Raw genomic sequence first — 24,318 nt, forward strand, 5'->3', positions numbered from 1 at the left:
GGAAGGAGGGAGGGAGGGAGGGAGGAAGGGAGGGAAGAAGGAAGGATTGAGGGAGGGAGGAAGGAAGGATTGAGGGAGGGAGAGAGAGAGAGAGAAATGGAGAGAGAGAGAAAAGCAGAGACAGAGAAAGACAGAGACAGAGACAGAAAGAGAGAGACCCAGAGACAGAAAGAGAGACAGACACTTCTAATTTAAAACTATGAATTACAAGAGAATCTCACCTATTGGATGAAAAGTGTCTGAGAGTAATGCTTTACAGATAGAATTGATATGGGTTATTTCTCTTTACTCTCCATCCCCCATGCCCACCTACTGAATTCGAATCCCCATCCTGCCTCCTCTAGACCAGCTGGACTCAGGAGCCACAGCCTATAATCTAGAGATGATGTGGGGACGTTCATGAGGTTATTATTTTGGATGCATCTTTTTTTTAATTCCTAACTTATCTTAACATCAATACTAGATATCAATTCCAATGCAGAAGAGTGGTAAGGGCTAGATGATGGGGATAAGTGACTTGCTCATGTTCACATAGCTAGGAAGTGTCTGAGGTCAGATTTGAACCCAGGAGCTCCCATCTCCAGACCTGGCACTCTAGCCACTGAACGGCCTAGCTACCTCCTTATTTTATTTTATTTTAAACCTTTACCTTCCATCTTAGAATTGATACAGAGTGTCAGTTCTGAAACCAAAGAGTAGGTGGATCACTTCTTAAACCTTTATCAACATTCCTCAAAAACAAACTAGACCTAGAATTCCTAATTTAAGGGGAAAAAAGAGAAAATTCAGATGATTCAAGTACTTGTGGCAGGGTGGGGGAGGAGGTTAAGTGCTACTTGGAAATTGTTTTATTTTCCATCTTTGTGGCAAATGATTCAAAATGTATTGCTCTCTCTTCATAGAGCTGGAAGGGACATCAGAGACCAAATATCTCAATTATTTTATTAGCACGAGCAAATGTTTATTAATGAGGAAGCTGAGGTCACAAGAGAAATGAGAGCATATAAGTTACAAAATCCAGATTTGAACCCGGGTCCTCTGACTCCAAATCTAGTTCTTTTTTTCTTAACACACAGAAATGGGGTTTAAAAGCCCGATCAGTTGAGGTCTCGTATCTAGGTTCAATGGGCTGTAAAGCATGGGAAATGCATGTGTCTTCCCCAACTCTTTGGCATGTCTCTGGCTCAGCCAGGAGGAGCCCTTCTGGCTTGGCTCTATACTCATGGTCACAGGGTATTTGCATTCAGGTCAAGGAATCATTCACCTCCAGCTGCCCAAGAACTCTTTGGAGGCGACTATACTTCTGGATTGTCAAGGAAACTTAATGGCCTGCCCTGGGAGGCTCCGAATCGCCCCATATCTCATCCTTGCAGACATAATAAGTGCAGACCAGATATAAATGGTTCCCTCAGGGATGGGCATCCATGGATTCAGGAACTGCCTTTGCTGTTTCAGCAACAGAGGTCTACAAACTCAAAACAGGGGCCTGAGAACTGACTAGCATCCTGGAATTTGTGGTTCAGAGAGGCTAGCCTCCCCCTCTCACCCCTGAGTATGCATTTCTGGGGCCCTGATAGGCGAATATTTGTGTCTCTAATCCACAAATCTCAAGATGACCAGGTAGTACTCAAACCCCTAATATTTGTCCTTATTAAGGTCTTTCAAAGCATCAGGCCTACAAGGAAAGGCAAAAATCTGGCATGATGGAGCTCACAGTCTAGAAAGGGACCTCCAGGTAATCCTGCCTCCTCTCTAATAAATTTATTGTCTGCTTAGAGTCTTCTTTTCAATCGTAACTTCTGCCACATTCATGTACTCTGGCCTCTGTCTCTTAGTCTACCTTCATCAAGCCCAGGTCTGGTCTTACAGAAGTCTCCTTTCCCTATCTCCAACCTGAACCAAGGGCTTTTGCCCCAGGCACCAGAATTCCCAGCCTATGGAAGGCCTCTTCCGTCCTTATCCATGGGAGCATCTGTCCTGCGGCTCTTTGGTCTGTCTTCCTATTGATGGGGGCTCATGGGTTTTACGGCTGGAAGTCCACAGGGTCATAAATCTGGAACTGGACCACACCTCAGAGGCCTTCTAGTCTAAACCTCTCATTTTACAGATGAGGAAACTGAGGCCTAAAGCAATGGGATATTTCTCCCAATGCCACAAAGGACATAAGTATCAGACGTGACTCGCACTCAGAGCTCCTTCCTCTCTGCCGTGCTGCTGATGAGGGAAGGGACCATTTCGTTTGGCCTCAGCATCCTTAGTGAGTTGCAGAGTCCCTGGCAGGGATGCTGCTTTGGCCTTTCTCTCTGTATCCCCAACACTTCACACAATGCCAAGGTAGGATCGGAAGGTCCTCCACTTGAAAGCCCATCCTCTAACCATGCTGCCGTCCAACCTCCCAAACACGGAGATCCTCCAGGGCCCCGTTTCCCCTCTGCTGCTGTCCTGTTTCAGCATGGGCTGCCTTTTCCGCCTCCTTCATGCAGGATGCTGAGGAAGCAAGCTGGCCCCAAGGACTCCGCGTCTCCCTGGATTTTTTACAAGGCTCTCCATCTCTTGCTCAAGGATTGATAATCAAATCAAGATTAACATGGCTTTTGGGGAGGGGATGACAACCTACTGCCCTATGGCTCCACTATGAAGGCCTCTAATTCTGTGTTTTCAGAGGCTTAGAGGGAAGCCCCCTTCCCTGGCCACCCCTCTGTGCTTCCTTGAACCCACTCCTAACTGCTCTATTCTCCTCCCACCCAAGTCCTCATCTCATCCTACTCTGCCCTTCCATTGGGTCCATATGACTCCCCTTCCTCTTAAAACATAATTTTATTATTGATATCTTTTCTTTTCAGATCACGTATATTTCCTCTTGTATCCCAGATTCTCTCCTCCTCTACCAGAGACCCATCTTTTCTCATAAAGAATTCCTTTTGAATGAAGAAAAGGAGAAAGAAGAGACAGAAAAAAAGAACCAGACTGATTTTTAAAAATCTGATAGTGTATACAAAGATCTACACCCAGAGGGACCCTCTAACTTCTGCAAAGGAAAGAAAGGAGATTGTATACATGATGATGGGTGGGTGGGGAGGAAGAAGCATTTATTAAGCACCTACTATATGCCAGGCACTGGGCTAAACACTTCACAAATATTTCACTTGATTTTTATGCACAACTCTGCAAGGTAAGTGTTATTATTATCCCTGTTTTACAGTTGAGCAAACTGAGGCTGACATTAGTTAAGGGACCTGCCCAAAGTCACACAGCGAGTGAGTATCTGAGGCCAAATATGAACTCAGGGCTCTATCTACTGCACTACCTGACTGCTTTTTGTTCCTGCTGATAGACTGCCTGGAACAAAGGAGATGCTTAAAAAATGCTTATTGCTTGGCTTAGGAGATATGTATTATTCCATCTTCATCAGAAATTATTTTGTATAATGAAGCATGTAACCATGTTAAAAATGAATATTAATAAATGTTTAAAAAAGAAATTATTTTGTATATATTTTATTTTATATTGTATATATTGTTAACCTACAATAGAATATATACTCTTGGGGGTGGAAGATGTGGGAGATGGGGATAGGGGTTGGATACCGGCTCTTGTCTTTGAATCCTAAGTGCCTAGCAAAGAGTCTGGCATACAGTAAATGCTAAATAAAGGTTTACTCCATTTAAGAATATTTTAAACAGAAAGCCATGGCTGGTTCATCAAAGAAATAGCCTGAGTAGAATATTCTAATAACCGTAGCCTCTCGTCAGCCTGTCGGCTTTTCTCCTTTTATTTTCAATGAACAAACATTTATTTCTCTCCCTTCTGACCCATCACTACCATTTTAAAAGAAAAACAAAGAAGGGAGCTAGGTAGCCCAGTGAATAGAGTGTCAGACCTAGAGTCAGGAGGACCTGAGTTCAAATCTAAGTGTGAGACCTTAGCCAAGTCACTTAACCCCAGTTCCCTAGCTCTTATCGCTGTTCTTGGTATTGATTAGTATTGATTAGTATTGATTCTAAGACAGAAGGCAAGGGTTTCAAATAAACAAACAGGAATACATTTTCCCACATTGCCCAAATAAGTTTCATTCTGCAGTAAAATGTAAGCCCTTTGAGGGCAGGGGATGATTCTTTGTCTTCGTATCCGTAGTGACTATTAGCACAGTGCCTGGCATGAGAAATCCCTCAGTAAACATCGGTTTGATTAACTTGAAACTTTTCTTCTTTGTTTCTCCACGGGGAGAGCGCATCTTCTCTTTGAGACAGCCACACACTGGAAATAAGAGATAAAGAATTGGGGAGGTGGGGTGTCCCAGGAAGACTTAACAGGGAAAGGGGGTAGAATAGGAAAGAGGCCCCAGTGGTAACAGTCACCCTCGAATACCATGGAAAAAATGGCTTAATCAGAGCACGAATGCCGAAATGGCTGTTTGTGAAATTTAATAGCCATTTTAATGTGCTTTAATTGTGTAGAAATGCTATTTAATGTGGTGTATCCATTTTCATTTGCTGCTCCAGAAACTGCAATGTTCAAAAAGAAAAGAGGAGGCCAGGATATGTTGCGGGGGATGGGGACACGAAAGGAATCTTGGCCTGGGAAAGAATGAGATCATCTTGCAGCCCTCCAATTGTGGGCCTCTGGGTATGTTTCTCCCCAGTTCCTGGCCAGGGATATGTTCCTCTGTCAGCTCTGCAGGCCACACACATTTGGGCGCGGGTGCCCAGGTCCTTTGCTAGCCAGTGTCCTGGCTGTCAAGATTCAGAGGGTGAGATGCTGGAGTGCTGCTGACCCTTTTGAGAAATATACTGTTTTATAATTCATGGGTCTTTTCTAGGGGATCAATAGCCAGAGCTATTGAAATAATGAAGGGGAGCAAGTAAATGTCTGTAGAAAATGATATGAAAAGCACCCCGAAACCCTTCTCCCTCTGTCCAAATATCTTCTCCAACATGGCTTGTCCTGGAGTTTGAAACTTTTGATTCTTAATTCTAGAAATTAATTCTAGATATTTCTTTGTGTGAATGAATGAATGAATGAATGAATGAATGAATGAATGAATGAACGAATGAATGAAGAAGCTTACTATGTGCCAAGCACTATACTAAGAGCCAGGAACACAGAAAGAGTAGGAGGAAACCCAGTCCCTGCTCTCAAGGAGCTCACACTTTCATTGCAGGAGAAAATTACACATAGGGCGGCTCCTCTGTAAGAGAGGAGATCCCACAGGAAGAATAAACTCACGGTCCTTGCTAGGTCATGCCACCGCTTCCACTTGCCACCTGTGTGATGTTGCTGAAGTCCCTTCATCTGACAGGTTTCATTTTCTCCATCAGTAAAACCAGGTATGGACTCAGCGGCCTCTGAGGGGCCTTCCAGCTCTGGATGGATGAGCCCATGATCCTCTAACCAGAACAGAACTCAAACTTGTTCCCTCCTTAGGAGGATGGTGGCTGACGGAACCTTCCCTCTCCCTAACTTCTCTATTTCTGTTGAAGGTGCTGCCATCTTTCTAGTCATCCAGGTTCATATAATCTAAGAGTCAACCTCCACTTGGTGCCCTGTCCACCCATCTCATCTAATCAACTGCTAAGTTTTGTTGATTCTACTTCTACTAATAAGAAGATTGAAAAGTTAGGAAGGGGCCAGGTGGTAAAGGACTTCAAATACCAAACTCAGGATTTTGATTTTTGATCCTGAAAGTTAAGAGGGAGCCATGGGAGTTTCTTGAGTAGGGAAGGTAAGAGGGTGGGGGAGTGATATAGGTAGACCTGTGATTTGGGGAGATGAGTTTGGCAGTCAGGTGGAAAATGAATTGAAGAAGGCAGAAAAAATTGAGGCAGGGGCACCAATTGTGCTAGCAAACTGGTTGGCACTTCAAAAATGAAAATTAAACTGAATTGTTAAAATATACACAGTCCTTAGGGGTCGGGAAATTTCTATTAGTTAACCTTAAATTGAGATTTGCTAACACTGATGAAGGATAAATATATCAGATGTTCTCCAGCCATGACCACTGTTTGAGAGGGTGGCCCTCGGGACTCATAACTGAACCTCTGATAAGGAAGGTAAGGGTAGAAAAAAGAATATCATAAGAAAGATGGAGATGGGCACTGAAAAGAGGGGTAGGAGGGGGCAAAGAGAAATTATAATAATTTTATAATATTATTAAGGTCTCTGATCCTGTAGAACATGTCTCTGTGGGATGAACGAATGAATGAATTTTTAGTTACTAAGCACTTGCTCTGTGCCAAGCATTGTTCTGAGCACTGGGAAAACGAACACCAAAATGAGACAGAACCTACCACTGAGGAACTTACATTCTAAGGAATGGGGGGAGGGGAGTCTCCTATGTGTAGAGAAGACACCCCACCCCATCTGTCAGACAGGGCTCTTGAAAATACAACTGTGGGTTAATGTCTTATGCTTTTCTTTGTATTCCCAGAGCTTGGCACAGGGCCTGGCACACAGTAGGGCCTTAATAAATGCTTATTGACAAATGTTCATTTGCCTTGGGCTTGGCTCAATTTCACCTTTGTCAATCTACAGGCAGCAGTGCTTAATGAATCCTAGTATGACTAAGTCAAAATATCCTTACTCCTCGGACCCCTTCTCTCACTGCAAAGAAAATAGTTTCCCAAGAAGGGCCCCCTTTTTTCATGGGCTCCCCTGAAGTGCTGGGACTGCTTTGATAATATTTACGGCTTTTAGGTACTTCCCCGAGGAGAGGGATCTGAGATTCCTAATTGCCAAGGTAATTAGAGATAATTAGACCTTGTGGTTTCAAGTACATGTTGACATCCCCAAGTAGGGGCTGCCTGTACATATGTCTACATGAAAAGCAAGTTTTAAATCAGGTGCTCATGAAAAAAATCTTATCTTGATATTCTCTGTAATTGGATCTAAACAGGGATGGTTGCTTTTATCGCATGGACGCTAACAGAAACTATCACATAAGGAGATCAAGGCTGCTTTCAGTAGAAGGTAAGCTGCTTGAGGAAAGGGGCTGATTTATTTTCATTTGCAAATAGAGAACTGGAGAGGGAGTGGGGAGGGGAGAGATGGAGATGGAGAGGGAGAGAGGGAGAGGGAGAGAGAAAAGAAGAGAGAGAGAGAAAAGGAGAGAGAGAGAGAGGGAGAGAGAGAGAGAAAAGAAGAGAGAGAGGGGAAGAGGGAGAGAGACAGAGAAAGAGACAGAGAAAGAGAAAGAGAGGGAGAGAAAGAGAAATAGGTGGATGGGTGGATGGATGGATAGATGACATAATAAACAGATGAATTGATAGATGTCAGATAGATGATGGAGAGACAGATACACACATATATACATCCACATATATGTGAATTGATATATATATATATGTGTGTGTGTATATATACACACATACACACACATACATTATACTGTATATACTATATAGTCATGATTGCTAGGTGGCACCATAGTGCATAGAGTGCTGGGTCTGAAGTCAAGAAGATGCATCTTCCTGAGTTCAAATCAGACTTCAGACACTTACTAACTATGTGACCCTGGGCAAATCACTTAACCCTGTTGGCCTCGGTTTCCTCATCTCTCAAATTAGGTAGAGAAGGAAATGACAAACCACTCCAGTATCAGGCTGTGTGTCTCTGAGCAAGTCACTTTACCCTGTTTATGTCAGTCTCCACATTTGTACAATGAGCTAGAAAAGTAAATGACAAACCACTCCATATTCTTTGCTAAGAAAATCCCAAAAGGGTCATGGAGAATCAGACATGACTGAAATGACTGGATAACAATAAAGGCATAGATACAGACTTGGTAATAGACCTCTCTTCTCTTCTCTCTCTTTCTGTCTCTGTCTGTCTCTCTGTTTCTCTGTCTTTCTCTCTTTCTGTCTCTTTCTGTCTCTGTCCGTCTCTCTCTCTCTCTCTCTCTCTCTCTCTCTCTCTCTCTCTCTTTCTGTCTCTGTCTGTCTGTCTGTCTGTCTGTCTCTCTCTCTCTCTCTCTTTCTGTCTCTGTCTGTCTGTCTCTGTCTGTCTGTTTGTCTCTCTCTCTTTCTGTCTCTGTCTGTCTGTCTCTGTCTGTCTCTCTGTTTCTCTCTCTTTGTCTCTGTCTCTCTGTTTCTCTGTCTCTCTCTCTCTCTGTCTCTCTCTCTTTCTGTTTCTGTCTGTCTCTCTGTCTCTCTCTCTCTCTCTCCATGTACCCGTGGTATGTGTATCTCACCAGAGGTGACTTTGTTCCCATTCTTCTAACCTCCATGATAACATTCCTGTCTTCTTATTCAGGCTGCCAGCTAACCATTGTTTACTCGACAGAGAGAGGTATCCCTGCAATGCCTTTATGACAATGATGATGTGAACTGGGCTGGATGAGATTAGTCAGGGGAGGCAGAAGGGAGTAAAATTTAATAGGATTTAGGGGATTGGGAAGAGACACAGTTTGGTGGAGAGCAGCAGAGGGCATATCAGCTAACGGTCTATTCAGGGGCTTCCAAGCGGGAGCCAGAGAGATGTCCGGGGTGGGGGGGGCACTGAGATCTTTATAGGGAGTCGTAGGAAATTGTATTTTTTGAGTAAACTAGAAGCTAAATAGAGGGGATGGGAGCCATGAGAATACCCCAGTCAGTGCCTACAAAGGTATGGCAGATGCTAACCCATTCCACTGATGGCTGATTACTGGCTTCCTCTGTTTCTCCTCTACATCGTTTCTTTATTAACAGCCACAGATGTAGCTGTTGCCACCATCTGAACAAAGACAAATGGAGGGCAAGTGTCTTAGGGTATAGAGGGCCAGACCAGGAGATGGGAGGTCCTGGGTTCAAATGTGACCTCGGACACAAATTAACCGTGTGACCTTGAGCAAGTCATTTAACTCCTTTTGTCTAGCCCTTACTGCTCTTCTACCTTAGAACCAATACTTAGTATTGATTCTAAGATAGAAAGTAAGGCTTAAAAAAAAGACAAATGGAGATCCAGAATGAAGAGGAAATATGGGGATAATAAAGTGAAATAAGTGTTTTCTCTCCTCTAAGGGTGACTCCAAACCTAGGATACTGCTATAAATTTGGAAGGCTCTACATGTCCCTGAAGGAGGTGGAATTTACTGGAGAGGAAAGAAGAGTTGCTTTGGTTTTGGCACTCTTTCTGCTTTTTCACTTCTCCCTAGCTAAGTAAAATCCATCTTACATTTGATGTATTGTTAGCCTGAATGCTTGCATGGGATCCAAATGCCTTTTCTCTAAAGAGCTAGACATGAGCTATATTCTGATGTTCCTAGGAGAAATCCCATGTAGGATTATAAGCAAAAAAAGAGAGAGATTTGTGAGATACTCCACTAACTCTGTGTTAATAAAAAACTTCAGTTTAGGGACACTGATTACATTATAAAACATTTTCTCTAAAAATACAACCAAAAAAATCCACTATGGCCTGGTCACGAATTTAAATTCTTTTCTCTTTCACAACAAAAACAATAACAAAAGCCAGCCAAAATGCCTCTTCCTCTTGTTAAAGAGGAAATAAACCCTCTAACCTCAAATAATTGTGAGATATGGAAACGGGGAGTTGTGGTTCACCAGATATTTGGCTAACTGGGCATTAGCCAGAGCCCCTTTATAGTTTCAACTTTTTATGATAGGAAAACTCTGCCTGAGTCTACTTTCTAAACCAAACTCATATGAAGAGAATGGAATCGTTGGCTCCCTACACATCTGGCAGGAGCAGCATGACGAATAGCCAACTGTCATTGGCGAGGGCTTGAAAGACTGAGAGGATGCTAGAGGTCCCCGGCCCAACCTCCTCAGTTTCTTTTTTTTTTTTAACCCTTACCTTCTTTCTTGGAGTCAATACTGTGTATTGGCTCCAAGGCAGAAGAGTGGTAAGGGTAGGCAATGAGGGTCAAGTGACTTGCCCAGGGTCACCCAGCTGGGAAGTGTCTGAGGCCAGATTTGAAGCCAGGATCTCCTGTCTCTAGGCCTGGCTCTCCATCCACTGAGCTACCCAGCTGTACCCAACCTCCTCAGTTTCTGAAGAGGAAGCTGACTGCCAAAGAGCACAAGGGATGAGTTTTAAGTGGCAGAACCCAGATCATCCAATTCTACATCCAATTGTTTTCTCCACAAGACATCATGGGTCCTACAGCATTAACCTCTCAAAGCTGGATTTTTCAGATAAAGTCATGACGAGTGCTTAAGAATTGTACTATTTCTCTTGAGTGAGAACTATCTGCTGGAATAAACAGATCTGGGTTTGAATTCTAGCTCTTCTGCTAATCAAGATCCTTGAGAGGTAGATTTGAGGTTTTGTTTGGTCCTGGGTTCAAATCTGACCTCAGACATTTCTTAGCTGTATTACTAAGTATTAATCCTAACGTAGAAGCAATTGGGGTTAAATGACTTACCAAAGGTTTTTTCAGGCCTTGTTTTCTAATACCCTGGCATTGAGCACAGTGCCAGGCACACAGTAGTTATCTGATGGATGCTTGTTGATTAATTACCTGGATAACATTTGATAATGTCTCCATTCGTCAATGTTCTTCCCTATAAAATGAGGAGAGTGGGCTAAATGACCTCTTAGGTCCCATCTAGATCTAGACTCAGTATCCTCTCCCTTGATGATCTTTAAAAGGCTTCTCAGCTCTCGATTTATTGTCCTATAAAATGTGCAAACTCTAATCCCATCCCTCAAAAAAAATTCGATTGAATTGAGTTTTTTTTTCAAATCCTTACTTTCTGTTTTAGAATCAAGACTGTGCATCAATTCCAATGCAGAAGAAAGATAAAGGCTAGGCAATGGGGGTTGAGTGACTTGCTCAGGGTCACACAGCTAGAAAGTGTCTGAGGTGAAATTTGAACCCAGGACCTCTTTGTCTATAGGCCTGGCTTTCAATCCACTGAGCCACCTAGCTGTCCTCCATTTAATTGAGTTTTTATGGAATTATTAATTCTCATTTCATTGGCCTAATCAGGCAATGGAAGAAGAGAGGGAAGGAGTGTTTTATATTGTGATATTGGAATCATTGTTTTTGTCCTCTTTTCTTTTTATCCCCAAATTTCTGTAATTTAAAAGTTGGCTTTGTTTACAGGATCCATTGGAAAGACCAGTCTTTCCTCCGAATCTCAGCGGGGAATGTGATGTTGGAAATTTGGGGGTCCTTGAACTAATTTTGAGATCCTTGATCTAAACTTCCTGTGGATTTAAGGCTCTTTCAAAACTACATTTCCCATGATTCCTCTTGTGTAATCACATAGACAGGAAGTGTAATAATGTAGAGAGAAGAATAAAAAGGAAGTGCCTGGAAGGGCACGGTCTCTTTTGATGCTGAAGCAGAATGAGTGGTGGAGGTATGACGGGTCTTTTAAACTAACTCTTAATATGGCACTTGGCTTTAATTTTCTATTGGCTATTAATAAATGTTTTAAAACCATACTATTTTTAAATCTATCCTTTTATATCCATTTTTTTCTCACGGTATCTCATATGTAGCCTGTGCTGCTCCAAACACCTATAGACACATGGGAATTAAGACAACTACAGTGACTGAAGCCTAATTATCAACAATGAGAATTTATTGTTGTTCAGTCATTTCAATCATGTCTAATTCTTAGTGACCTCATTTGGGGTGTTCCTGACAAAGATACTAGAATGGTTTTCCCTTTCCTTCCCCAGCTCATTTTACAGATGAGGAAACTGAGATAAACAGAGTTAAGGTGACTTGCCCAGGGTTGCCCAGCTAGGAAGTGTTGGAGGCCAGATTTGAACTCAGGTCTTCCTGACTCCAGGCTTTGTTTGCCCTTTATCCACTACACACTTAGAATGTTGGGTTGGACTGGGATCAGGAAAACCTGGGTTCCAATCCTGTCTGTTGTCACTGGGAATTGTTATCAAGTACCTGGGATCTTCTTTTCTACCTTTGGATTATTCATAATATTACTTCATAATATGACGAAGTCTTGTGAAGTTGGTGAGACACCAACACTGCTGACGAAGCATCTTGTGCATCGGTTTTTAGAACCCCAAACCTAGAGGTGCCCAGAGAGGCATGGAAACGGTGCGCCCATGACCAGAGAAATGATTGTCGATTGACTAAGTTGATCCCAAGACTTTATCGTTGCCCTCCGAGGTCAATGAGTCCCAGGACATTCTAGATCTGTGGCCAAGGGCCAACCACTTAACGTTTCTAGAGAGTCACGCTCTCTCTGGATCCTCGCTTCTTCCTCTAAAAATCTGGGTCAATAGTGCCCGTAATGCCTCCCTAACAGAACCGAGCTGAGCCTCCAGTGAGAGAAGTGGCACGAAGTTCTCTGCAGACCTAGAAGCATCTATCAGTGTTAGAGATTAGGATGATTATCTAAGTTGCAAAGTTCTTTATGACCGCTGGGCTGGCTCTGCCTGCTCATAAAGGCAGCTCACAGAGAGCTCGAAAATCCACAACTGCCTGTCTCTCCGCCTTCAAGGACACCCTGACATTTTATGCACCGCCTGGTTGACATTTCTTTCTGAAACCTCCACGGCGGCCACGCCGCCCGGAAGGATGATGGAGGGGACCCTCGATGAGCCACGACGAAATCGTCCTCGGCAGCACCTCATTGGACAGCGGCAGAGCAGAGCACCGGTCACTTTCTAGTGGTACCCGGGTAACTTCCATCCAATGAAATGGGACTTGGCTGAGGCTTCACCCGGCATCCTGGCATCCTCATGACCCAGACAAGGCCTGGGAAGAGGCCGGGGGATGGAAGAGTCGTCATCCCCCAGGATTCACGCAGATAATGCTAAGTCACGGAAAACACGCCAAATGGGAGAAGGCAATTTTCTGCTCAGTTTCCCTGAAATGATACAACAATCTCTGCCTAGATCAGGCTCGGATTCCATACTAATTATAACAGCATGCAGGTCGATGAACTTACAATTTTCATGATATAGTTTTGATGTTGTATTTTTTTATCTGCTAAAGGATACAAAAAAAAAATAAAACTGGCTTCATCCCAATGGGCAGACCTTGCTTATTTCCACCTCCAATTTCTACCAATATGGATCGTATTCCCTGCTCTCTCCTCCATATATCTGAGCATAGACACAGTAAATAAAGACCCTGAATTCTATGGGACCCAGATTTCAAGAGGTATGTGAAATTGGATGGAGGGAAAAACACACTCTCACATACACACACATACATATATATGTATGTTTATGTATAGGATGGAAAAATATATCTATACATATATATGTATAAGATCCTTTCAGGGAATCCTCAAGGTCAAAACTATTTTTCATAATATTATGAATATGTTTTAATAGTGTATGTACTATAAATTCATTATATATAATTCATCATATAGTAATATTATTAAAAATAATACTTAGTGAAAATTTTAAAAGCTAATCTTTTAAGTATTCATAACTATAACCCACATAAACAAAAGCTCTTGGGAGTGGTGGGGAGGTAGCTCAGTAATATTTAAAAGCATAAAATATAAAAGTATTTTAGACCAAAAAGTTAGTGTAACAAGTAGAAATAGTCAAGAAGAACCAGATTGAAGTTCTACCTAAGTCATATCCTGGTTGTATAATCTTAAGCAAGTCATTTCCCCTTTAGGCAATTTTTTACACCTCTAAGTGGTGGAAAAATCGCTCATGTACCTTAGTAGAGGAAAATCCAAATCAGAAGCTTCTTAGAGCCCTGAATCCCAGATCTGAGCAACATAAAATTGTTATTTTTCCATTTTGAAAGATAAATCAGATGTAGACTCTAAGCGATCACCCTAATGCAAATATTAACAGTATGAAAATAGTTCTTGATCAATGACACATGGAAAACCCAGTGGAATTGCTCATTGGCTATGGGAGGGGGAAAGGAGGAGGGGAGGGAAAGAACATGAATCATAGAACCATGGAAAAATATTCTAAGTTAATCAATTAAATAATTTTTTTCAGATCACAGCAAAAAAGATAAATCAAAAAGAAGGAAATCCATAATTCTGAGGTTGATGTTCTTGTCTTAAGTCACAGAGCTAGTTGAAACCATAATCCCTCCCTTTAAAGGGAGAATCTAGTTCCTAGAAATGTGAAAATGTGGTAAATTCTAGAAGGCCAGTTCTCAATCCTTTCCCTTTTTCTACCTCCATCTATATCACTCATGACTGGTACATTCTTACACATGTATCTGTTTTCTGCCCTGGTAGAATATATACTTCTTGAGGGTAGAGAAACATGGCGTATTGGATAAGAGAACTGGACTTGGGGTCAGGAAGATCTGGATTCAAATGCTGCTTCAGAAACTAACTAGTTCCATGATGCTGGGTGAGTCACTGAATCTCTGTGTCAGTCTTCTCATCTGGAAAAAGAAAGGAGGGTGAATTTGATGGACTTTGAAAGTCCCTTCCAGCACTAAATCTATGAATCTATCATTGTATGGATAGCTATGATCAAAATGGCCTATTATAGTAGACTCTTAATGAAGGTGTATTCATTGACTGATTGATCATTTTCTTTGTGATAGGCTCAATTTTGTCTATTTTGGATAACCACAGGAAATCTCTATCTTGGCACCTTTGTGTTAAACATATTGAAAGTATTCACACTTACATCTATAAAGCCATCCCAATAAAGTGTTGTCATGGAGATAAGTGAATTGAGATCTCCTTGGGTATCAAGAAGACTTGGGACCAAGTTTCTGTTCCTGACACATAGTGGCTGTGGGATCCTGGGCAAGTCACTCTCAGGGCCCCTGGAAACTCTCAAAGACTGTAAATGGCAGAAGAATCCCTGATCAGCACTGATAGAGGGTCTCCAAGCTGGGAACATTCCCCAAACCAAATGTCTTTTGGATAGTTCAACTTAGATGTTTGAGAAAATCCACCCATTCCCTGGGGGGAAAAAGCCAGAGAAACTCCAGTTGCATTTATTTCATTTCTTGACTAGTGCCTTCCCATGACTGATTAATTATCCCTGATTTATCCTATAAAGAGAGCTTGAATTGTACATATTTGTTTGTATGCTGTCTACTTCATTAGATTGTAAACTTCTTGAGAGTAGGGACTATCTTTTGCTTTTTTTTTTTTTTTGTAGCCCCAGTGCTAAGCACAGTACCTGGCACATAGGAAGTCCTTAATAAATGTTTACTGAATGAAGGAATGAATAAAACAAAGAATAAGGCCAAAGCAAGATGAAATAGTCTTCCATAGCAGGAAGAAGCATAAGGAAGAACTCCCTGAAAAAAAAAAAAATTAAACTCCCAGTACATATAAATGATCACACCTCAACTGGAGGAATTCCATGTGAACTGGAAAGACCCCCAGTAAGTGATGCAGAGTGAAAGGATCAGAACCAGGAGAACATTGTACACAGAGACTGATACACTGTGGCACAATCTAATGTCATGGACTTCTCTACTAGCAGCAATGCAATGATCCAGGACAACCCTGAGGGACTTATGAGAAAGAAAGCTATTTACATCCAGAGGAAGAACCGTGGGACTAGAAACACAGAAGAAAAACAACTGCTTGATCACATGGGTCAATGGGGATATGACTGGGGATGTAGACTCTAAACGATCACCCTAATACAAATATTAATAATATGGAAATAGGTCTTGATCAATGACATATGTAAAACCCAGTGGAATTGTGCATCAGCTATGGGAGGGGGTAGGAGGAGGGGAGGGATAGAACACAAATCTTGTAACCATGGAAAAATGTTCTAAATTAATTAATTTAAAAAAAAAAAAAAGAAGCACAGCTCCCTCTTCCAGTGGAGGAGTGGGACAGAATTGCGTATACACCAACAGACATCATCACGGTATTGAATGTTTCTGCTTTACTGTTTTCCTTGCTTACAGTGGAAGGTTCAAATGAAATAACAGAGGTTGAGGGATTTTGAAGTATGCATGACTAAGACGGAAGAAAAAAGCATCAATAAAGCTTTTTAAAAATGATAAATGCTTGAGAGGGAATTGAGACTTTTTCCACGTAAACACAGATAGACAGCTATATGTATGATTTGAAAAGGATTTCTACCAAAAAGTCAGAGGACTGGTTTTTCAAAATTAAAGTTTTTTTTAATCTCAAAATGTACAGGTCTTTGGAAAAAAAATGTGTGATTTGACCAGGGTGGGGTCCTGGGCTAACTGTTGGTCATAACCCCTTTGGGACTTAGTAGGTAAGACAGGTACCCAAGGTTCAGAGAAATGTGATCCAATCAGGACCACATAACTACTAAATACTAGAGGTAGAATTTGAACCCAGATCTTCCAAACTCTACTCCTAGATGTCTAACACCATGTTTCCTCTTCCTGATAAATAAAAATGTATTGGAATCAAAGCAATCAGGGACTATTATTTACCATCAAATCTTATTTTATTACTTTTCATCTCTTTAAAAATAATGTATGTGTTTTTTTCAGTGAAATTTTGATAAACTCTTTCCTGGAACTAAGGAGCTATTGAAAACAATCAGGAAGACTGGACAGTTACTTAATCTACGGGGCTGTTGGCAATACCCCTAATCAGGTACCTGTATCTTTCCCACTGGGACTCTACCTTTACTAGGGATTTTTAACCTGGGGGTTCTGAACTCAGTTTTTTCAATATTTGATAGATAATTGTGATTCAGTCCAATTGGGTTCCTTTGTAATTCAATATCATTTGATTTTATGCAATTATAAGCATAATTCTGTAAAGGACTTCACTAGGCTTCACTTTCACCCAAAGGGTCTAGGATTCAAAAAAGTTAAGAATGCTTTCTGTTAGCAATAGAAAAAAGCAAGAAGATTCATAACCTATGGAATAGCATTTGATATTGCTTGGTCTATGTATTAGAGTTGCAAGTTGAATAAGTCAATCAATAAATATTTGCTAAACACTGACATCAAACACTGTCCTAAGTGGTGGGATATAATAAAAGATATAAAAAATTAGTTCCTGCTCTCAAGATGTTTACATTCTCTTGGGAAAGGGAAGAGAGAGCCAATGGAAGCTTCTTATTGTTTGGCAAAGTTCTGAAGCTTCTGGAGTTTGCTGTTTATGGTCAAATTTCCTTTGAATAATTCTTACAGTTGGGCAGGGCTAGGAGCAACCCAAGGTCTTGAGGATGGAGAACATGGGAGTTAGGTGATGAAGATGCTGGGTTGCCAAATTGACTATAAGAACATTTTTGAAAACACCTGGGCCCCTCCTTGCTCTCACTAGCATACCTTTTTTTTTAATCCTGTAAGCTTCGAAAGTAATATCCAATAATTCAAGTATTATATTTAATAAGATTTATTAATAATAACTAAAATAAAAAAGCTAGAGTAAAATACAAGCTTCCCAGACCACACGTGGGAGAAGAGAGAGCAAGGGCAGAGATACAGAATTTATCTATACAATACATGAGGATGCAAGGTTGTGGAGAGAGGAAAGGAATTCTGGGGAATGTAGTCCTGGGGTACATTTCTAACTACACAATGCTTACCTTCTGTCTTAGAATGGATGCTGAGTATTGGCTCCAAGGCAGAAGAGCAGTAAGGGCTAGGCAGTGGGGATTAAGTGACTTGCCCAGGGTCACACAGCTAGGAAGTGTCTGAGGCCAGATTTAAACCCAGGTCCTCCTGACTCCAGGCCTGGTTCTCTATGCAGTGAACCACCTTAGTGCCCCTTTCTAGCATACTTCTACCTTTCATCTCTTCCTGCACCCAGTAGCTAAAGAGGCAGTTCAAAGTCACTTCCCCCTATTTTAAAACAGTCCCTCACCTTGAATACTTAATCCAAAACAGGAAACCCATTGGGGATCACGGGAAATGTAGTTCCAAGTATCCCAAGTGATTTTAAATAACACAGATGACAGGGCCATAGAAGTCAGAAATCACAAGATCCTGAAGCTAATCCCATCTTGCCATGCCTTGAGCTCTATTTTCTTCCCATGTTTGTTTGGAAATGAGATTAAATGGCTCTTTAAGTCTCTTACTTTCTTCCCCAGATGTATTCTGCTCTAACAAAACATTGGTGAAGCACCTACTTGGCACAGTACACTGTGAAATCTTAAACTGGACTTCTGATTTTGGACCAACTTGACCAGTTAAAGGAAGCAAATCGGTGATTGCAGAGAGACAGAGGCAGCCTGGGCCAGATGCCAACTTGCTTTAGTCTCCGCTTCATGCCACCTCCCTTAAATGCAGCAGCAATTTGCATCTGCTGATTACCGATTTATAACCTGCCAGATAAAATAATGACCCGCCGTACAGCCCATTTACCCATCTGGAGGAGAGGTGGCCAACATGCAGGCCTCGATTGTAGGAAAAGTATTTGAATGAAGGACAGGAGAAGAAAAGAGATCAGCCCAGAGAAAGATAAACATAATTGTTTGAAGCAGAGCGATTTAAGGTGCTCCCCACCCCTATCAATATTCAGCTCACAGTCCTCTTTCTCATTCTCTTTTTTTTTGCCTGTGTGAAAGGATAATCGCCTTTGTGAGATGCCTAAGGAGGGTATTTTCTACATTATTAGCCAAGTCAATAAAGATAAAACAAAATATTAACTATTTTAATCTGCACTAGGCCACCTCCAAAGAAATTAAGCTGCCTTATTTTAATTGGCCTGAGCTGGTTTTATTCTAATTGGAAGGAAGCTCAGATTTCTAGATTAAGATGGTGGGTTTCTTTAAGTCTTTGCTACTTTATCTGGGAGAAGTTTGGGCATTGGCTCCATTTGCTACTCCCTCCCCCATCAACCGGAATGATTTGTGGGCCTTCGAGTCCCATTCCAAGGCCCAGAAAGTCATCAATAAGGCCCAAGTGGAGACCAATGAAACAGAGCATCTATCAGCAAGGAAGCCCTTCCCTCTCACCCCCTTCTCTGGCAGCCACATTCTAAATCAGTTCTGCTATGAAAGGCAAGACACGGCATCCGGGAAGTCAATCAGTTCTAGACAGCTGCATCAATGAGTAAGAGCTCTCTGAGGGCAGAGGCTATCTGACTGGCCCTCCTTCAAACTTCCTGCTGGGTATCAGCTGCTCAAAGAGAGGGGGAGAGTGGTCCTGGGGCAGATGTGTGGGGAGGGGTATTGACCTTGGCCAACCCATTTCTCTAAGCCTCAGTTTGGACTAGATTGGACCAGATGGTTCCTGAAGGTCACTGCCAGCTCTAAAACTATTACTTTGTTTATTTTTTTATTATTTCCAGTTCTAAATCAATGGCTACCAAGGGTAGTATTTCTCCTTCACCCCAATTAAGCCATCACTCGGTCAATGACTTGGAGTATTTCAAATGAGTAAGGAAAAGGTGCCAAACTCAAAGGCTAGGTGAGTACACTCAAACCAGATTAAAAAATAATTTTAACAAAATAAATTTAAATACCATAAAACACAGGTAATGTTAATTTGTGGTTTTCTAAGTCAATACATGGCCCACAGGGATCTGCTTCTAGTTCTACCTATGTCAGGGGCCCAGCTTAAACATATGAATGGGGATTGAGTAAGTAGCCTAAAAGAACTGTCACTATAAACAAGACTTGATCTAGGGCACTCTAACATGATACTGTTGGAACACAAACTCAGGTACCTTATCTGTGGCAGATAAAGATTCTAGGGACCAGCTCAGTGAAATAGGGAACTGTCCTAGAGGGATGTGAGATGATAAAACCCACCTAGAAACCTTCCCAGGCCCAGTAAAGCATAAACCCCTTGGCTTATAATAAAACAAGATTTATTTTATAATGAGAGTAAGGAAAACTAGTAGGCAAGATCCTAACACTATTAAAATCTAGGTTCCACCCAACCTCTACGCATCTCGCAAGAGATGGGCTCCTGGTCTTCTCTGGGCCCTGTCTACAGCTCCCTGGTCTTATCTTAAAAAAAAACAAAAAACAAAAAGAAACACAATTATCTAATTCTAAACTAATCTATTTACTCTGGATTAACCAAAAGAGGGAAAAGGGAAACCTGGGGTTGGCTATACTATATAACCCAAAGTTCCAGATGACAATCTTTGGATTACCTTAGCCCAGGAGGATTTCTGGCAGATGAATAAGTGGCAGATGAACTCTGTACTCAGGGAAACAGTTCTCTCCAAAGCAGACTCTCAACCAAGGAGTCCCTAATCTCTCCATGAGATTTTGGACTTCCAAGGGAAACTCTGTCTGAGCAAAAACACCTACTTCTAGCTTGGTGGAGATCAAGGCAGAGAGTGCAAATGGCAATTAATTGCCAGTACAACTCCCACAATCCCTCTCTCCTCAGAATTCTCTCCCAGGGCTTGTATCCAAATTTCCATCTTTTCCTCTTAAAGTTAATCCCTGAAATTAACTCTATCCCTTAACTTACTTCCTACACCAGCTCAGCAGATAGAAGTCAGCAGGAAGTCCACTTGAGGATGGCCTCTTTGATCACGCCAAATTCCACCTTAGATACTTCCTGGCTATGGGACTTTGGGGCAGGTCATTTCTCCTTCTTAGTTTATTCTTCTGCAAAATTCAATCCAATCTAATAAACATTTAGGCACCTACTGTGTGCTAAGCTCTGGAGATAAACTTAATAAATAAAATAAAATAATAAATTAATATTTGCTAAGGGGACGAGTAAATGATATCATCTAAGAAATGTATGGTCTGATCACATAGCAAGAAGGAGGTTCACTGATGATGGATGACCCATGTTCTTCCTCAGTAGAGTCAGAATACCACCACAAGACAGGAAGGGCCCCAGGACCTTGGCACGGACCCTCTGAGGTTATCTTATGGGATGATATGAACAAGAGCCCCACAGGATGGTGGATGGACTGGGGTTGCCATCAATGGTGGGAATATCCACATGGAAGCGATCATGGATCCATTTGAGTATTCTTTTAGGATTTTAAAGTTTATATTCCCAGGGCCTTCTACAATATTTTGTATGCAGAAGGTTCATCATAAATGCTCACAGATTTGCCTGTTGATATTCCAAATCCAGCATTTTTCCTCTTAATGAAGACAATATTCAGTGTACAATATAATTCAGTGTGTCTGATGTGAAGGAAGCAGAATGAGTCATTCTCCCCCCACAACCTTCCAGGACCCCGCTATGGAGTCGGGGAAGACGATACACTGTTCTGAGATCTCTTCCACCAACTGAGGCCATATAACCAAACATAGCTATTTCTGGACATAGGAGCATCTCTTGGTCCCTAACCAGAAGTCCCACCTCCACTGGCTTCCCTGAAGATGACCACTGTGATGGATCAACACTGCTATGCATGCCACGAGTATTATCAGGGTCTCATTCATGCAAAATGCTACTTTCTTAAACTGAGACATAATGTTGACCAAGCTCCTTATCCTCCAATGACCTTCCCATGGAATAGTCTCACACCTACCTATTGTAGCTCACATGGATACAGTGTTTTAAGAAATGCAAAGCAATTTCTATACACTAACTCATTGATCCCAAGAATAGTAGAAAGAGCAGTGGATTCCAGATGACCTGAGTTCAAATCTATGCGAATTTGTTAAAACATGGGACTCAGTTTCCTTATCTTTAAAACATGGAATTTGGACGAGAAGATCTTGAGGCCTCTTCCAGTCCTCGACCTATTCTCCTATGACCCTTACAGCCCTGAGAGATAGACATCACAAATCCCATTTTACAAATGGATAAACTGAGTCACGGTGACTTGATGCTCATCAAATAGTCAAGAGGCATCAAAGGTCACCCAGAATCCAAGGCCAAAGTGCTCTCCATTGTGCTAGAATACCTTTCTTTGGTCAAAGACCTGAAAGACTTCATTCTTTTCATACCACAAAACAAATACCTTTCCTTATAAGAGCAGACCCAGAAGGGCAAGATGATGCGGGTATGATTTGTTAGCAGGCAGAACCCAGAGCCACATGGGGAAAGGAGATGTAAAACATGAGTCTACTTAGTGGGGGGGAGGGAGGCGGGCAGGTAAATCAGGAGAAGACAGCAGCCAGCGTTGATTTTAATCTCTTTACCAAACGAACGTAATTCTTTAGCACTTAGACAGGGCACAGCAGCCTTGCCAAGCACAGACAAGGTTGGCACAATTCTGCAGGAGCCCCAGAATAGACACATGAGGCTGATGAATTGGACTCTCTGCTCCCTCCCCAGACAGACTCTCTGTCTACCTGCTCTGGCAAGAGTTAAACATCAGCCAAGGTGGAGGCCCAAACTGTTTGCTTTGGGAAATCTAATAACTGGGGCAAGCGCAGGTTTATATAAATGGGTAGGCGTTACCACCGCCCTTTCACATAGGCCCCAGAAGGCAGCCATGGGATATTCCTAAAGGGTTCTTGCTCATCAATACAAAAATCCTTCCCCCAATGACCCATCACTCTGTCTGAAATTTCTACCATTTGGGTCACTCTTGATAGAAGGCAAGGGCTGGCAAACAGGCACAATTAGAAGCCGTCTGCCCAAGCCCTTTATCGTACAAATGAGGAAACTGGGTTTCAGAGATGCTAAATGACTTGTCTCACATTGCATGCAGGTTCAAAGAGTCACAAAAGTGACACGTATGTCATCGGTGAAACTGGACCCCAGATCTAACACCAAACTATCCACTTTCCACATTCTATGCACTATACAGCCTTGTCTCATCACACATTGTAAAAATCAAAGACAAAAGGTCCTCGTATTATTATTTCATGTATCTTACGCTAAGAAGAAGAAAACCAAAGGGGGCCCACCAGTTTTTAACTAGTCATGACAGCCTCCTGGTGACCATGATCAGATGACAAGGAGTCTAGACCATAGATTCAGAGCTGAAAGTGACCCACAAGGTCATCTATTCCAATCACCCTCATCCTACCAATGAGGAAAAGGAGGAGGCCGGTGAAAGTGGGGGAACTTATTTACCTTGTGGAGGTTATAAAAAGCTAGATTTTCATCCAGATCATCTCCCTCCAAGGCCAGGCCTTTTTCCAGTGCCTCTCCAACAGACAAGCCTCTTTCTTGGGGAGTTGAGGAGGGAAACATCATCTCCACCACCACGGTATCTGACTGTGTTCCCTAATACTTACTGCTATAGTGTACAGCTTCCTGCCATCTTGGATTGGTAAAACACTCAAGTGGGTTGTGATGGATTTGTATTAGTTAAAAAAAATCTCAAACCTTGGACTCCATCTCCCAGAATTCTTTCCTTCTTCATCCCCAAGTTATGTGCTTACGTTGTGTGTTTATAAGTGCTGTAACTCTGCTCTTCTCTCTCTCTTTTTCTGCATGAGAGCCTGGGAAAGGCTGGCTTTCTTTACTTAGGCTTTTTGTGTTAGTTATTATTAACAAATCTTATTAAATATAATACTTAGAATACTGGATATTAATTTTGCCTTTCACAGACGAGAGAATAGTCTCCCCTTCGGAGATCAGCTGTGAAAAACACTTTGAGTTCACCTAGGACCAACCAGCATGTGGCTGCATCTGGTCCTCTCCTTCCAGGGTTCTGGTCCCAAATGCTCAGCCAGTCCCAGATTCTCTTACTATCTCAGTATGGAGAGAAGCTGCCTCAAATTCAAGTTAAACTTCAGAAAAGCTTCCTCCTTATCCTTAATGATCACTCTTAGAACAAAGGCAAGAGTTTATTTGTCGTAAGTCCATTTCCTCATCTGTAGAGTCTGGTCGTACAGTGGACAGAGTGCCCAGCCTGGAGTCAGGAAGACTTGAGTTCAAATCTGGCCTCAGACACTTACTAGCTGTGTAACCTTAGGCAAGTCTCTTAATCCATTTTGCCTCCACTTCCTCATGTGGAAAATGAGCTGGAAAAGGACATGGCAAACAGCTCTAGTATCTTCACCAAGAAAATCCCAAATGCAGTCATGAAAAGTTGGACCTGGCTGAAAATGATTGAACCCCAATTCCTCATCTGTAAAATGAAATGGTTGGGTTAGATGAGCTTTGAGGTTCCTTCTCACTCGGTATCTAAGATAAAGCCATATCCAGTCTGGTGAGTGAGCTGCATGATTTAAAAAAAACCAACAACTTTAAATGGAAGTTTCCATTTTATGGATTCTCTCTCTATTTCAAGGACTTTTAGGAAGGCTTCTTGTATGAATTCCACATTGCCATTTAGTCTAAACGGCTTGTAGGGAATATAGCACAGGAGGTCTCTGCAGAGATGCTAAGAGGTAAAGAGGAAGACAGTGGAAAGAATAATGGGCTAAAAGTCTGGAGATCCATTAACCCTGTCTCCATGTTTGAAATGTTACTGTTATTTTTAGCTCATCCTTCATTCTCACCTCTCAAAATCTATCAGTTCCCAAATCCTATAGAACTACTGGAGCTAAAATACAAACAAAAAGAAAGACAATCCCCGACTTCTCCTGAGGAGCTTCTATTTTAATGGTGGGACTTGAAAAAGATGAGGAGTTGGAGTGAAGAATGGCATAAAAATCCAGCCA

The sequence above is a fragment of the Gracilinanus agilis genome, chromosome 4 (genome assembly GCF_016433145.1).
Source record: "Gracilinanus agilis isolate LMUSP501 chromosome 4, AgileGrace, whole genome shotgun sequence".
NCBI lineage: Eukaryota > Metazoa > Chordata > Mammalia > Didelphimorphia > Didelphidae > Gracilinanus > Gracilinanus agilis.